This window comes from Cyprinodon tularosa, unplaced genomic scaffold, assembly GCF_016077235.1.
Source record: "Cyprinodon tularosa strain WSP-4 unplaced genomic scaffold, ASM1607723v1 ctg405, whole genome shotgun sequence".
NCBI classification, from domain to species: Eukaryota; Metazoa; Chordata; class Actinopteri; order Cyprinodontiformes; family Cyprinodontidae; genus Cyprinodon; species Cyprinodon tularosa.
In genome coordinates, this window is record NW_024039125.1 from 1,068,724 (window position 1) to 1,085,523 (window position 16,800).

The following is a 16,800-nucleotide window of genomic DNA, read 5'->3' on the forward strand; positions in this document are numbered from 1 at the left end:
TTGGGCTGCTGTATAACGTCTGGAACTAAACGCTATTTCTGACATTTTGAATTGAAAAAGCTTCCTGGATGGAAGAGAAACGTCTTCAACTGGAAACAAAGTCCAGTGGATGATTGTTAGTGTCAGACCTGTCTGTATGATTTTCATATCACAGGAATTTCTGTATGCATGTTAATACTGAGCAGAATTGACTATTAATCAGCATCTGTGCTTTGCAGAGTCTAAAAATAACTTTTACGGAAACTCCTTAATGATCTGACTTGGTGCATTGTGGGGTCTTTTTCTTCTCATCAGTCAGCTTTTTCTTCCCCATTGATCCTCAGTGGATTTGTTAATGAAAACTTAAGGCTCAGAAACTTCTAATACTCCCAGGAGGGATTCTCTGCTGGGTTTAAATGGAGAAGAAGCGATAGAAGCACCAGAAGCACATCTTTGCAGAGCTGTGTGGAGGGTAATAAAAGCGCTCTCTAATTACCTTCCTGGTGTTGATTTGCAAAAGAGTCCCAGTGATCAGTCACTACACCTACTTCATTAGTCTTGCCTAATAGCAGGTCCCCTCATGTAATCCACCCACTTTCCTTTTCACTCTTTTAAAAACGAACTACACATCTTTGCTTTTGTGAGTGGTGGGCTTTAATATACAAATATTTCTTCACACACTGATAAAAAAAAGATAATAAACATGACCAAAATAATCATTTTCTACTTCACTTCTGAAAATGGCCAAGAGGTGATTACACACGACAAAAGTGTGCAGCAAATACAAAATTACTGGAAACAAAAAAATTAAAAAACGGAATTACACACAAAACAGCGCTACTACAATCACAGAAAACAGAGAAAAGCAAAGCAAAATCACTGTAAACACAAAAATTCTGCTGACACTCAAACATACAGTAGGTGTAAAGGAAAATACTGAAAGTAGCAAAAATATCAGCAAAAATCTTCAGACGTGCGAAAACGAGGCTGCATTTCTCACAGCATACAAGGTCTTCCAATCCAAACAGGCCTCGGCGCCGAGCTATGATGTCATCTGCCAACGAATCTTCGGAGGATGCACTAGATCAGTGGTTCCCAAAGTGTGGGGCGCGCCCCCTAGGGGGGCGCAATGCCATTGCAGGGGGGGCGCGGGAAGCGGTATTGATGAATGAAGAAAAAAAAAAAAAAAACAGCGCTTGCTTGACTGAGCATAATGGACAGTTGTGACACTGCAACCCAGATTTGAGAAGATCTACAGCAACTAGCAGGCTCACTACAGCCACTGAAAAGATGGGAGGATTAAAGTACAAAGAAAAAACTCTCAGGGAGCTGTTTAATGTTTTCACTCCATTTTGCACAGAGGCTTTTTTAATGTATTGATGATAGCAGAGTTAAATATTGTTACAAATAAAATAAAAAAAAGAAATATGTTTAAAATAACACAGACAACAAAGAATCCTCTTCTAATCTACATTATAGAACTATGAAAAAAATACAGTTACACAAAAGTGTTCCACTGTAAAGATGGTGTAGGTTGTTTTGTTGCAACCTGAAGTGTGAAATAAACTTCAGTGGAGTTTGAAAACAAAATAGGTTTATTATATCTGGTTGAACGATGTGTGTGCCCAGTTGATTTTTTATTTTTTAATCACTGCACTAGATTGAACACAGCTTTAGTGAATTTTTTTATTTTACTGATTTTAAATTCAATTCAGTTTATTTCTTTAGCGCAAAATTACAACACATGTCATATCAAGACACTTTACAGTTCAACCAAATCATCCAGCTAGATTGATTCAAAGTTTTCTATCTAAGGAAAACCAGTTGATTGCATCAACACCAAGCATGCTTGTAGCGACAGTGGAGAGGAAAAACTCCCTTTGAACAGGAAGAAACCTCCAGCAGAACCAGGCTCAGTGTGAGCGGCCATCTGCTGAGGCCCACTGGGGTTCAAGGAGACAGAAGCAGACGTAGAAAAAGAAGCATAGATACAAAGGAAGTTTTCTTATTTTCTTATTAACAAATTATTAATGACATTATATATATATATATATATATATATATATATATATATATATATATATATATATATATATATATATATATATATATATATATATATATATATATATATATATATATGTATATATATGAACTACCACAAGGCCACATAACAGATGTTCAGGACAGCTACAAATACCTTGGGGTGCCACAGGCTAACAGAAACCACGAGGAGATGGCAAGAAAGACTGCCACAGCTAAATACCTACAAAGAGTAAGGCAGGTCCTGAAAAGTCAGCTGAATGGGAAAAACAAGATCCAAGCCATCAACACATATGCCCTACCAGTCATCAGATACCCCTCTGGTATAATAAACTGGCCAAAGGAGGAGATAGAGGCTACTGACATCAAGACAAGAAAGCTCCTCACAATGCATGGAGGGTTCCACCCCAAATCCAGCACTCTGAGACTGTACACCAAGCGTAGCGAGGGAGGCCGAGGGCTAGTGAGTGTCAAGACCACTGTCCAGGATGAAACAACTAAGATCCAGGAGTACATCAGAAAGATGGCCCCCAAAGACAAATGGCTTGGTGAGTACCTCAGGCAGGAGAAAACCGAAAGTGAGGACAAGAAAGAGGAAGGAGAACCATCATGGAGGGACAAGCAGCTGCACGGCGTAGCTATACCACAGACAAATAGAAGAAGTGCCTGATATCAAAAAATCCTACCAGTGGCTGGAAAAGGCTGGACTGAAGGACAGCACAGAGGCACTAATCATGGCAGCACAAGAACAGGCACTCAGTACAAGATCAATAGAGGCCAGGGTCTACAACACCAGGCAGGACCCCCAATGCAGACTGTGCAAAGATGCCTCTAAAACAATACAGCACATAACAGCAGGGTGTAAAATGCAGCAGTGGTGCCAGTGGTAATTGGAGCACTGGGGGCTGTGACCCCCAAACTGGGAGAGTGGCTACAGCAGATTCCAGGTAAAACATCAGAGGTCTCTGTCCAGAAGAGCGCAGTCCTAGGAACAGCTAAGATACTGCGCAGAACCCTCAAACTCCCAGGCCTCTGTTAGAGGACCCGAGCTTGAGGATGACACATACCACCCCACGAGGGGTGAGAAAACAGTTTTTTGTTTTTATATATATATATATATATATATATATATATATATATATATATATATATATATATATATAAATGATCTATTTTCTAAATCTGTTCATCATAGTTACATTACATTTCTTACCACTAACTTTACATTTAGACTAACTTTACTTTCATGAATAGAAGGAGCTACTATGACAGATTGGACATTACAGCAGTGCTGTGTCTGACTCCCTGCCAGCTCCCAGATCAGCTTCTCTGATTGGTTGATGTGGCGTCCAGCGGCTAAAGTCCAAATCTTCCAACCCCAACAGCTGCTGCTTCTGAAGCATGTCACATGCCTTAGATGCTCAGAAGTTCATGGGGCACTGCTAGACGTTTTGGACCAGGACCTTCTGATGCGGCTTGATGCGCATCATCATTTGATTTCTGCTGCTTGAATCTCATCCGTTGTAAACGCAGCATTATAAAGAGCTGATATAGATGTCAGTTTGTGTTTCCTTAAGTTTTTCTTTGTCTATGTTACTGGCTTAACAAAGCAGTAAGAGCAGGTCAGCGCCTGGTTGGGTTCTTCTGCAGGGTGTTGTAGCTTAAGGTAGAGACTTGTTTCCCATGGAAGCTTGGAGGCGTTATGTTAAATTTGGAAATTAAATGTTTTCTCCAAACTCCTGGGAAAATATAGGTGGAATTTGGCCATAAGGCAAAAACTTCAGCTTACATTTGTCTTAAGCCTCTTTTTGTTTTCAGCCTGTATAGAAAGATCATGTCAGCTGATCTAAATTATCTAAACGCCTCGCATCCGCCCTGTGACTCTGATTGAACAGATAAGGTCTTTTTAGGTGCCATCTGCAGCAGCCCTGTTAACAATTAACCGACTCAGTGGTAAAGACCAGCTATCAGCTTCTCAAACTAAGGCCTGCTTATTTTAACCATTTTAACACATTTTCACTGAACTTACATATTTTGGACATTTTTTGTTGGTCTAAGAATTAAGGGCTGAGACTTTATGTCCAAGAGAAATACCCAGAAGATACAACAGACAGGTAGAAGTAAAGGTCTTTTCAGCTGTTATTGCTTGCTTGTCTCTCTCCACCTCTGACCGGCGAGGCATTCCCATTTTGGGTGAATTGCTGCAGTGATATGCAGATGGCCGGCAGCCGGAGTCGCTGATCTGCTGATGCCTGACAGCCGGCGCTGTTTGCAGCAGTAACATGCTGTTACATATCTACAGATGTCTACCAATCCCCCACCTCTCCGTCTGGTGCACCCGGTCGTAGCCCCCCCCCTCCCACAAAGGGATAAGTGTCAGTGTGTCAGGATGTACAGATGCTGATTCGTCATTGTTGGAGGGCAGGTCAGTGCCCACGGTAGTAATCGATCCAATCCCAGCCCCCACCTCCAGGAGCATGACTTTTTGTGGAGGAATCAGTCTCCTTTGTGAAGCCACAGGTGACCTTTAACCCCTAAGCCTCTCCCCACTAAGAACAACCCCCCTTAGGGCACACACACACCTGCACATCCACACACACCCACACAGCTAAGTCCTAAGTCACACTTTCTCACATTGTCATTCACTCTTGAGGCACACTTATGCACAGATGCTATTGTGTCAGATATAATTCAATCTCTTCCTCCATTGGGCTTGCTCTTTGGGATGGGTGTTGAAGCCTCCTGCAGGCCACTAGTGTACAGCGTGCAATTAAGAGAGCCTACACCCTTAATTAATGCCGAAAGGAAAAAGAACAACACAGATGATAGTATTTGACAGTGCAGTATTAATAACAGGCAAAGCTAACTATGTCTAGTTTAACTAGAACTGAGATACTCCTTATTTGGAGGACGTCTTCAGTTGTTTAGAAACAACGAATTAGCCAATCAAAGAACTAATCATAGATATATTTAGAGATTCTAATGTTCTTAAAGGAAAAGTCCGCTCATATTCAGAATTCAAACTTCAGAAAGTACTTTTAACATGAAGTTATTCCATACTGTTCAATAAATGATCAGTGATTTTAATTCAGAGTAATTTTCATTTGAATGTGCTTTATTGGAGGCATCCATGTTTGTCAAAGAACACTACTGCCACCTACTGGTTTGTGACGTCACGGTGCGGTATCGGCTGTTGATCAAGGCTATATCCACTTCAGTTAAACAAAGGGATAAATAGTGTTAAACTAGTCTTTAAATGATAGTTTTGCATCTCCTTCCATTTGAAATCATAAGAAATTCACAAGATTTTTTGTTGTATATTATCAATAGGTTTAATTCCAAAGATATAATGATGTACTATTAATTTAATTCAGAAAATTGTAAAACAAATATTTAGCCCTTAATATATGAAAATAGCCTCTTGATATCAGAAAAAAACTCAGGTTTATAGGAAAATGGAAGCTTATCAATAAACTGTTGGAGGGGTTTTTCCTCTCCACTGTCGCTACAAGCATGCTTAGTGAGAGGGATTGCCTTCGAGTCAATGAGTTGATGCAATCAACTGGTTTTCCTTAGATAGAAAAGTTTGAAGTGATTTGACTGTATGCTCAGGTGAACTGTAAAGTGCCTTGAGATGTGGTGTCTTGTGAATTGGTGCTATAGAAATAAACTGAATTGAATCTGATCTGATTTGGCATGATTGGAATGAAACCGAGTGTGCCAGGTTCAGTGGAGGTTTTGAGGACCCAAATGCAGAGGCAGGGAGGCAGAGGTGAGTTCTCGAAGATTTAATTGAATGTTCACAAGCAACTGAGGCAGGAATCCAAAAATCCAACATAAAAATGTAAAACAAACCAGAACCATGGAGACATCGGGAACACAAGCACGATGAGCCAGGGAAAGAGGAGGAACCAGCACCCGAGGAACTGCACAGGGAGAGTATTAATGGCTGACTGAACAGAGACAGGACTAAGGAGCTGATTGGGAGCAGGTGTGAACAGAGGATTCTAGAAGGGAGGCCAACACAAGAGGGCAACAAAGAAAAACCTAAGAACTCAAACATATCCAGAAAACACAACAAAATAGGAATTAAACCATTAAAACTAGAAAACATGGAGCAAAGTAAAACTGAATTCTCAAAAGAAAACTCAACAGAACCAAGACCGCGACAGAGTGGGGTGGTTTAAGTGGATTGATAATTTCACCATGCAGGTGTAAATATTTGACAGGATGAACTTCACACCATATGACCTGAAACATGATGTATTTACACTTCAAGCAGGATCAGATTTAGGAAATTTGGGGCCCAGGGCAAAAACAGGCAGGGGCCCCTCTGAATGGAGAAGACAACACATAAAACAGCCCCATTCTCCAGATAGAGAAATGTTAATAGAATAGACATCCATTATCTGTTCTAGGTTGTGTCCCTCTCTTCTTGTCCCTTTTCTTCTTGTTTTCCTCTCTATGTTTTGTACTCAGCTGACTTTTCATGCTGTCTCTAAAGGAATGAAAGATTTTTTCCAAGCACTAAGCTCACTTAGCTGATTGCTCCTTCCTGTGTTTCCAAAAAGGCCAAAGTAAACAACACACTTAATATTATCAGCGTTCTGAGGCATTTTAGCGAAAGGGTTTTAATCAAAAACATAATTAATGTGCACAAATAAGGAATAGTTGTATTAACAGTACATGTAAACAGAGTTTTATGGAGCCCCCAGGAACTTGGGCCCTAGGCAACTGCCTAGTATTGCCAGGACAGAGAAACTTTTATCCGGCATTACCTTGTTTTCATCAGTCAGTGATTGACATGCACTATTTAGACTACCTGTAATAGCATTGCCATTTGAAAAGCTTCCAAAGGAGCGCACACATCATTGTGTAGTACCTTAAGGGAGAACATTTCATTAAAGAGGATAACCAATCCAAGAGCATCTCTCTGCACCAACAAGGAGCTGGAGCCAAGGCATCTTTTAAGTTTTCAAAGCAAGAAACTCCCCTCCTTTTTAAGCGCTAATTAACTTTCCCCTCGGTTTAAAAGATACTCTTGGGTCCCCAAAGCTTGTTGTGCTGTATTCATGATCTGAATTCTTAGAAATTACGCAGAACTGCAGCAACCTGCAGAAGAGCTGGATGCACTGGGAAAACAAAACAAAACAAAAAACAAGCTAAAATCAGAAATGTCAGAAGATGAAAGTAGACTTTCTGGGAGGAATACTGATGTTGAGTTTATTAGCAAATTACCCTACTTTTGCTGAAAAAAATGAAGAAAAAAAATACTTCTATCATTATGACTCTCTACGGCCTCTGTGGATTGGGATGAATAAGGGAAACTTAACAGAGGAATCATAGATTTAATTGTCAGGTATAATCAAGTATAGCCTCACAGTAAAAAAAAAAAAAATAATAATAATGTAAAGATCACCAGGTTATGTTTTGCTCCTACCAGGGTGTGGGCTGCTAACATGAATCCTTTTTCCAGGGGCCTTTCTTGCAGTTGGCTCCAGCTGTAGCCCATCTTGGTGATGGTGGAATGGTCAGCCTTCAGGTGGCGTCACCAGATGTTCTCTGGACGCCTCTCTTCGGCCTTCCCTGGGGGGTTCCACTTCAGTGACTGCTCAGTTTAGTTTCTGCAGGGCGTTGGCAAAGGGCTGCACTCCAGGGGGACTTCCAATACATATGTGAAAAGTGTAGAAAAAAACAAACAAACATGGCACAAAGGCAAAGAGCTATTCAGTCAGGCCGAGATGCTGCCAAGTAGAGGCAGTAATGGCTCCTTTAGACCTTTTCTAGTAGAGGAACAAAGCTAAACCTTAAGCTTTCAGTTGGTATCAAAACGTGCTACTAGCAGGTACATGTCAGCATTAGTTTGAGTAATAGTTTCTTTAGCTGTGTCTTAGGAAGGCTACAGAAAATTCTTTATTGTAGAGTAGTCTAGTGCCCTTAATTACTACATTCATATCTCAGGATCATTTCAGCAGCTCTATCATCTCTACCAGACAGAAAGTGGTTCTGGTTCTGCAGGGTAGACCAGTCAGATCGCGGTGGTTGATCCTTTCACAACAAGTCTTTAATGTATTTTGGAACAAAGCCATTCACTGATTTCTAGACTAACAGAAAGAGTAAAAAAACAATCCACTGGACTTTGTTTCCAAGTTTGTAGACATTTCGCTTCCCATCCAGGAAGCTTTTTCAATTCAAAATGTCAGAAATAGCGTTGAGTTCCAGATTTTATACAGTAGCTCAACAAAGCTTTGTTTTTGCTTAGACAACATGCAAATTGGTTTCATCAATTTCAAATGCCGGCTGAATGGCAGCCCACTTCCCTGTAACTCCAAGCAGAATCCTTTCCAACTTCCAGCCACTGGAGTGACCCCCTCCTTCTCCTGGAAGTGCATATTATTTTTTACTCTGACTCCACCCTTTCACTAAATTGTCCACAAATCATGACAGCAAGAATATTTTAGTACAAAGATTGATGTTTAAAAAGGAACTGAAGAGGACCAGCCGAGGACCAACCACTACTGTATATACAGTAGATAAGTATTTACAGTAGATAAGTATTTGCACAGGGTATCAAATAGTTATTTATTGCACATTATACATTGCAGACGTTATTGCAGTTGTAGAGTCGCATTGTAGAGTTGTAGAGGTTGCAGCAGGGATGAATGACCTGTGGTAGCGCTCCTTTTTACAAACAGGGTGTAAAAGTCTTTGACTAAAGGAGCTGCTCAGCTCCTCTCCAGTCTGCTGCAGAGGGTGGACGGTGGTGTCCATGATGGATGGAAGCTTGGATAGCACCCTCCTCTCAGCCACTTCCTCCACTGAGTCCAGAGTGCAGCATAGGACAGAAATGGCCTTTCTCAACAGTTTGTTCAATCCATTTCTGTCCCGCTCTGCTGTTGCTGTTGAAACCAACAATCGGCCAGGAGTATGAATACATTTGCACCAGGTCAGCAATGAACCTTCTGCTCACAGTAAAGGAGTCATTCTAACTCCACAGTCAGCTCTAACAGTCTCCAGCTATTGCAAATCTTCTTTTCTATTGCCTCTGCCCGCCCCTCACAGTAAACTTCGGGGGTAGCTAAGAGTCATAGATTTTTATTTTTTCTTTACATGCGTAAGTATTTAAAAAGTAAATTATGAAAGGCTGCCTACAGCCTCCAAGTAACTCACATTACCAGCCGCACACCCAGACATGGACAAATATTTTACCAGCATGCCAAGAAAAACATGAACATACACACACACAATGCTTGCAGATGAAAATGAACCACATCATGGTCTGAAAAAAAGAACTTACCATAAATCCACATGAACAAACAAATGAAGCCCTCCACAGGAAAACTCCTCCCACTCTTCTCCTCTTGGGGGAATCAGTTTCATCTGGAGCCTTGTAGTGTGTTTCTGTCTGTCTCCTGCCTTTTGCCCCAACTCTCCTCAGCTGCCTGTAGGCTATGTAGAGATGCAAAGTAAATAAAAAAAGACACCAAATCTCCAATTATCAGTTACAGCAGACAACTTTAATCAATTGCACATGTTTTTATTAGTTGACTTGATCAAATTTAGAACTCCCTTAACGGTACACGTCATAGACGTGGGTTTTTAGGCTAAATCTGGTCAGTTTGTCAAAGTGTGGATTTAGTCTAGCACTAGTTTTTGAAAATTGGGCTGTTGGGGTGGTATGATTTCATCCCACTTTAGTGCCATAATAGACGTTCCAAAGACGTTGCAAACTGGGATTGCAATGTCTTTTCAACAAACTAAAAATTACGGATTTTCAATCAAATGTAGACATTTGGAAGCAAATCATGTCTTTTCATTGTCATTTCAACCAATTTTTGCTTGAAGGGAATCTTTCAGTTTGTATGAAACCCCCCAACTGATACATGATGAATACCTTACACAACAAAAATGATCTTCAACATAGAACCTCTCCCAGAAACATGGAATATATTTGTTAATGTCTTTACTGTGTAATAATTAGTTTTCTGGCTGTAGTGACATTTGGAATTAGAAGGATCGTTATTCTTCAATCAAATGGACCACATTTTTGGAGATCTATATGACAACTCATTTAACTTTTCACAGATGTTCACCCTACAGGAAATGAAAGTATCTGAAGAATTTTGCAAGTCTCAAGGAAAATAGCTCCGAAGTCCTCTCTTGAAACACTTCCTTTTACTTTACATTGCCATAGAGGTATAACATTTAGACCACCTGACATCTACCTTGCACCTTGCTCTAGAGAAAAAACAGGAAGTTATCATCTTTGACTACATTTTCCATCTTACTTCCATTTTTGTCTGTTTTGGGGCTTTTGGACTTTTTTGATTTCTTCTATAAAGTTTAAATATTTAGCTTTAATCTGGTAAGTCATGTCATACATAAAGGGGATCTAAAGTTATTTAAATGCACTATAAATACCAAAACTGAAAAAATCTTATACAGAAAGCCTTATCAACCGTACCACCTTACCAGTGGTTGCTGCTCTAATACTGTAGGCTCAATGAAAATAGCTGCAGATTAAGAAGGATTGCAGTTAGGAAAGAATGTTTAACACTGGTATGGTTAATTGATGACATTACCTTAGCTCCTACCACTGGGGTACAAACTCACTTGAAAAAATTTATTCAAAAATATTTAATGAATCTCAAAGTGAAACTAAACTTTCCTGTAACTCATATTTTATCCGTTGATTTAATGAGCTGTTGTAGATGCTTACCGCAGTAGGCACACATGATTTCCTGTAGCTGTTTATCTTACAGCTAAAGTCCTAAGTGAAGACATTTTGTTGTTCTACGGCACTTCGGATAAAGAGGATACTCAGGGTTGTCCAAGTCAGAATATTGAAATAATCAAAACTTCTCTCCAACTCTTCCAAACAAATTTCCAGAGTCATAAGAGTGGTATTTTAACACATGATAGTATATGTAGAAGGTTGAACATAAGTTTACATTCAATGCCCACCCAGAGAAAGACAAAGGAACATTTTCTGCAATTAAATGCTGTCGTAATGTCAATAAAATAAAATTCTGATCGTTGTGTTTTTCTGTGAACACACAGCCAACTTTTTTTACTAGAGTAGAAAGCTGAAGTTGATCCTCTAACTTCAACAAAAGTGTTTTTAAACAGTAGGATTTATACTTCTACTTGAGTAATAAACATTAACACTTTAGACACCTCTGCTTGTTTTACACAACAGTAAAACACTTTAAATAATCATAAATCACCAGAATCCCAGATTGTTTTAGCCAAGCATACACTGTATGATTTTTTCAATTGTTGTATGCAGCTACAGCTGGACCCAACGCTCTGATGCGATCTATCTGCTTACACTGTACGTGTAAAAACCCTGTGGGACTTAGCTACGCAGTGAGATGGCGCTACTTGGACTCATCTGTCTGGAAGCCAAACCAGAAGAAGAGGAATATGAAACTCAGTGTGAAACGCGCTGCCTTGGCCATATGTGCAATTTTGTGCTGAAAGCCCTAAAAAGAAAAGGAGAAGACGTATTTGGACAAAGACATGGCTGAGCAAACATGGCTACTACGGTCTGTCAATTTGACAGAAAGAACGCCATTTCACTCATTGCACTTCGCCATGCTTCTTGGTTTTCCTCTAAAAGAGAAAGAAGAAGAATCATTGTTTGCCCACTGAGCGATTTGCCCACGACCACCTCACGACGGCCGACTGAATTTCAAACATGTTTGATTTTCCCCCGACCCTACGATTCCAGATGGGGAGGTGGTCGTTAGAGGCTGATCGCCCCTCGTTACCCCCTGTACACTACAGGACACACCATCAGGCTGAAAGTCAACCTGATGGAAAAATTCTGGCATGACTGGAGAGTCGTCCAGAAAAGGGCAAAAAAATCTTACCATGGTTTCCCGACTTTAGCTGAAAAGTTGTTCCCTAATTTTGGCAGTCCTATTACTTCTGTTCATCTTAGTTTTGGAAACTTAATACATCTCCAAAGTCCAGAAAAGCTAAACCCGGGCTGTGTTTCTCCATGAGTCTCTGGCTGGATAGGAGAACTTTGTCTTTCGTGGTATCCTGGATTACTCCTGGAAAGTCAGAGAGAATGTTACAGACACTCTGTTTTTCAGCAGACTGGTTCTGAACATGGCTTTAGCACTCCTTAATTTGAAAATTAAGTTGACTTTAGCCAGGTGTTGTTCTCCCCAGTGTGGCTCACCTCTCTCCAGGTATACTTCTAGTTTTATGTGATTAACTCATAAATCCAGGGTCAATGTCATAATTTGTTCCAGTTAAAGTATTGGAACAGAATGACAGTTACCCAAAGTCCTAACATCTGAATGAGAGACAGGGTTCATTTGTAGAGTGTAACAGAGAGTTCTGGTTTGTTAGTGTGTGTGTGTGTGTGTGTGTGTGGGGGGGGGGGGGGGGGGGGGGGGGGGGGGGAAGAGCATATTGATCTTTTCAGGACAGGCTGTGTGCTATTTATTATTGCAGTTGTGCTTGCTTACATGCAGAAATAAAGATATCAATGTGGTAATGTGGTGATTGGTGGGAAACATGATTCTGCTTTATGTAAAGATAAATGCAGACTCATGTGCAGCAGACTCCCAAACAGGGACCGTATTCGTCATGGCCTGTTTCTCACAGTCAGTTCTCATGACTGTCAGTTTGTAGGTTTATGAGTCCTGAGTTGTTTACTGCACAGACACAAACATATCTGAAACAGTGCTTCACACCTTCACCGTACAGGCCTCTCTGGCAGACCATCTTTGTGATCCTGCTAATAATGGTGTGACCATTTTCAGCAGCAGGGGCTAAGGTTAGCCCATTTAAAGCAGCCGTGGCTAACCGTAGCCCATCTGCAGCAGCCGGGCTATTATTAGACGGTTTGCAGCAGCCAGGGCTAACCTTAGCCCATCTGCAGCAGCTGGGGCTAATGTTAGACGATCTGCAGCAACTGGAGCTAACGTTAGCTGGTCTGCAGTGCCCAGGGCTAATGTTAGACCATCTGCAGCAGCCAGGGCTAACCTCCGCCTATCTGCAGCAACTGGGGCTAACGTTAGACGGTCTGCAGCAACTGGAGCTAACGTTACCTGGTCTGCAGCAGCCAGGGCTAATGTTAACCAGTCTGCAGCAGCCAGGGCTAACTGGTCCAGTTAAACCAGATTTATTCTGCCCGCTCCTGTTCTGCCCAAGTCCAGACTTTCTGGTGTTCTTGCCAAGAACATTCTTTTGAAAACAGTCCGGAACCTAATCGTGTTTTTGTGAATTGAGAAAAAGCCAATGTTCAGATATTTTTCATGAAGCCAATCAAATTTCCCAAGGTATCGTTGATGGGCTAGTTTTGTTCTTATGTACGAAAGGATTTAGGTAAAGTGTTTGAGCTTTGGCTAGAGCTGCCTTTAGAGCAAACGGATGGTTTGGGTATTGGCATAGCTTGCCTTTCCTTCCTTCACCCTTGAAATTTTATTTTCTAAGTGTTTCAATCCCTTTCTTTCATCAAATAGATCTTCTTTCAAGTTTTTCATCTGAACCAGAGACCCAGGAGCTTGATGGTTTTAGAAACTCCCTCTCCTGGATAATGATTTTAGGATTGCTCATTGTATCAGTCAGTACTGAACTTGTGTATTTTACCACAATGTCCGGCTGGTTGGCCATCACCTGTTTGTCATTGTGGATGTTGGAGTCCCACAGGATTTTAAACATGAGCTTGGATTATAGACATGTTCACATAGAGCAGACAGAGAGCTGGAGGCTTTCTTTATTGTGGGTTTTATATGTTATTTTGGTTTATCTGAGTAGTTAGAGTTTAGGTTGAACTGTTTACAGTGATGGAAACTCTATGCCATGTCCTTACAAACACAGAGTGCAAGCTTGTTTTATGTTTGTGTTTATAGGGTAGAAGCCAGCTTCTACAGAATGATTTTCTTTTTGAAAGCTTGGTTTGCCTCCCTGGTTTTCCCTCTGTTTTCCTTTTTCTCTCTCCCCTTCCCGCCTGTTGTCCCATAACTAAAATAGAGCTCTCCAAATCATTTGAAACATAATACCTTTTCTGCTCCACCCCCAGCTTTTTTCACAGAACTTAGAACAATAAGCCCCTTTATACTCTGTGTGTATTTCATGGCATCATTTAGTCCCCCTCCCTCCATTATAACGTCCCCCTTCGCCCCTGTCTATACAGTAAAAGATCTTGGCTGCATGATGTGTAAGGTTTTTCCTGGAGACTGACCAAAACACGTTCCTTACATGTGCAACAATTTCCCTTTTAGTTTGGTTAAACTAAAGTGTCTCTTAAAAACTTGATGCAAATTGTTCCAAATAAAAGCTAACTGCTATCATGAAGCTCGACTACAGCCTAACCATTTAGAAATACATGCTTATGCTTCCATGATGATGAACATATTTCACCAAAACGTTGTTTTTAACTAACATGAATCAAGTTTCACACAGTTGAAAACGTTTTATGGCTCAATGAAGGTTTTGATGCACACACAGTGTGGATGAATGGTGCAAACAATTGACAGGATTTATGTTAGGGTTCAGTTTGCAATTTTCACAAAAAATACAGACTGAATTCAATTGAACATGAATCAAAGACAAAGAACAGATTAAAAGATTCAAATGAAAATCAAATAATAGCAATAAGAACGTTCTTAAGGACGGTGCAGGGGTAGAGCCCTAGACTTGGTTCACCCTGATTTTACTGAGGCAGCGGTACAGGCGTGCTGCAGGAAAAAACATCACTCACACTGAAAGCTGAGGCAGCCCAGCTATACGATTCTGGCTGCAGAAAAGGCGACCACCAAGAAAAGAAGTTCACATGGGTTAATGCTCCGTCTTTGAGGTCTAATGCAAAACTCATTACCTGTGTGCAGGATTATCTTTTGCTCATCCTCCCAAAGCATTTCCAAAGGAAGACAGAATATATTTAATAAAACAACAATTAAAACATGGTTATTAGAGTTTTTTCAATACTAAATGTAGACAGTTACTCAAGACAGCCTGACCCCAGATTTGCAGACTGTTGCAGGGTCGTTAACTGTCCCCAGAACTGATTTTCTCTATATTTACCAGTGTTTCTCCTGGTAAATATAGTTGCACTCATTGTCCGTGGACTGAAGCTGCATCACTCTGACCTCAGATGGTTGCAACAGGTCAGCACAGGGCATTAAATGAGTCATTTGGGGAAAAGCATCAGTGGATGGATAACTGAGTTTTTCTCTTTGTTCCCCTTCAGTCTTTCCTCCAGCTTTGCCATCTACATTTACGGTTGTTTTTCAACAAGGACATTCTTTTCCAGCCACAGCGTAAAATCTGCACACTAAAACCACTGGTGGTAAGAGAGAGAGCAGAATTTAACTTTATGCTTTTTTTATGTCACATTCAGCAGAAAAACCAAACACAACGTGAAACCCTGGGGATCTCTGTGCTCCAGACACGAAGAGTAACTACAAGGATAAAAGGAAAAAGCACTGTGGAGAAAGTAAAGAAGAAGGAGGGAGGGCAGTGCTGGGTAGGGCTCTGGCTCTTCTGAAGCTTGCAAATTGCAGCTGTTTTTGGTTTCCTAAAAAAAAAAAACCTACCAGAGAGAGCTTGGGGACTGCAGCTAGTCAAATATTGTTTTTAAATGATGTAAGGAACATGCCATTCAGGAGAGTCACAGCTCAGCTCTGAAGACTGAGACTCAAGAAAGAAAAGCATCTTTAGCCACAAAGGCAAGACACAGTCTCACACCTCATATCCAACTTCAGTTAGATTAAAACGATTCTTTTTTTCTTTTTTCTTTTTGCAGAGATCTCAGACATTTTCCTCTTTCTGCTGATGTTATTATTTTTAGGCAGACATATTTAAGTCTGAATGAATCTCATTACTTTTTTAGGCTACAGAAAAGTTTGCGAGATCTTCAGGACTTGAATCTTTTCACTTCATCACTGATACATTTCTAAAATACCCCTGAAAACGCTGGTCAGCTAGCAGAATATCCTAACTGTACTTGATTGGCTTCATACTAATAGAAAAGGCTCTCAGTTCCCATCCAAATATCTCTCTCTCCCCATATATACAGATAGGCATAATCACAGGGTCTGTAACCTCCACCTCATTTTGGGAAATTCTCGCCTATTTTGCAAACACAAATGAAAAGGCAAATGACTTAGGAACTGTAAGCCCAAATAAAGACATGCTTGAGAATAGGCAGGTCTCATTGTATTACATTTGTTCTACATAATTTTAACCACTAATGTAGAAAATTGCAGACCTCTAGCTCCCACTGTTCCAGAGCTGTGGGGTTTTAAACTTTTGGTGTCACCAGCGTCTCCAGACCTCTCCAAATGTGTCAAATTGTGCCAAATGCTTTTACTTTTGACCTTTGACTATTTTACTCTTTGACCCATAGAATAACACTGAAGCATTTTGATGGCCACAAAACATTCATGAAGCAAGTATTTTCCACTTTTTTTCAGAATCAGTGTATATAACAAAATGTAGAATTTGTGCATCTGTAATAATAAAAATCTATAAAAGATAGTGAAACGGCAGCTTTTCAAGCTAAAATAAGCACCAGTGCCCTTTCTGAGCTGTATGTTTATTTTATTTTCAGCCTTAGGCACTCTAGTAAAACAAAATCAGCATCCAAACTTAAAAAAATTGGACCGTTGCTATCATTCAGCTTGGAGCTGCCCGCATGGCTCCAGCCGCAGCTGTTTGTGTCTCTCTAACGCAGGCCTGTTACACATCTCCCCTTTAAATACCCTGTAGGCTCGTTCTAAACCTTATTTCATCGGCTGAAAAGCCCAACAGCCC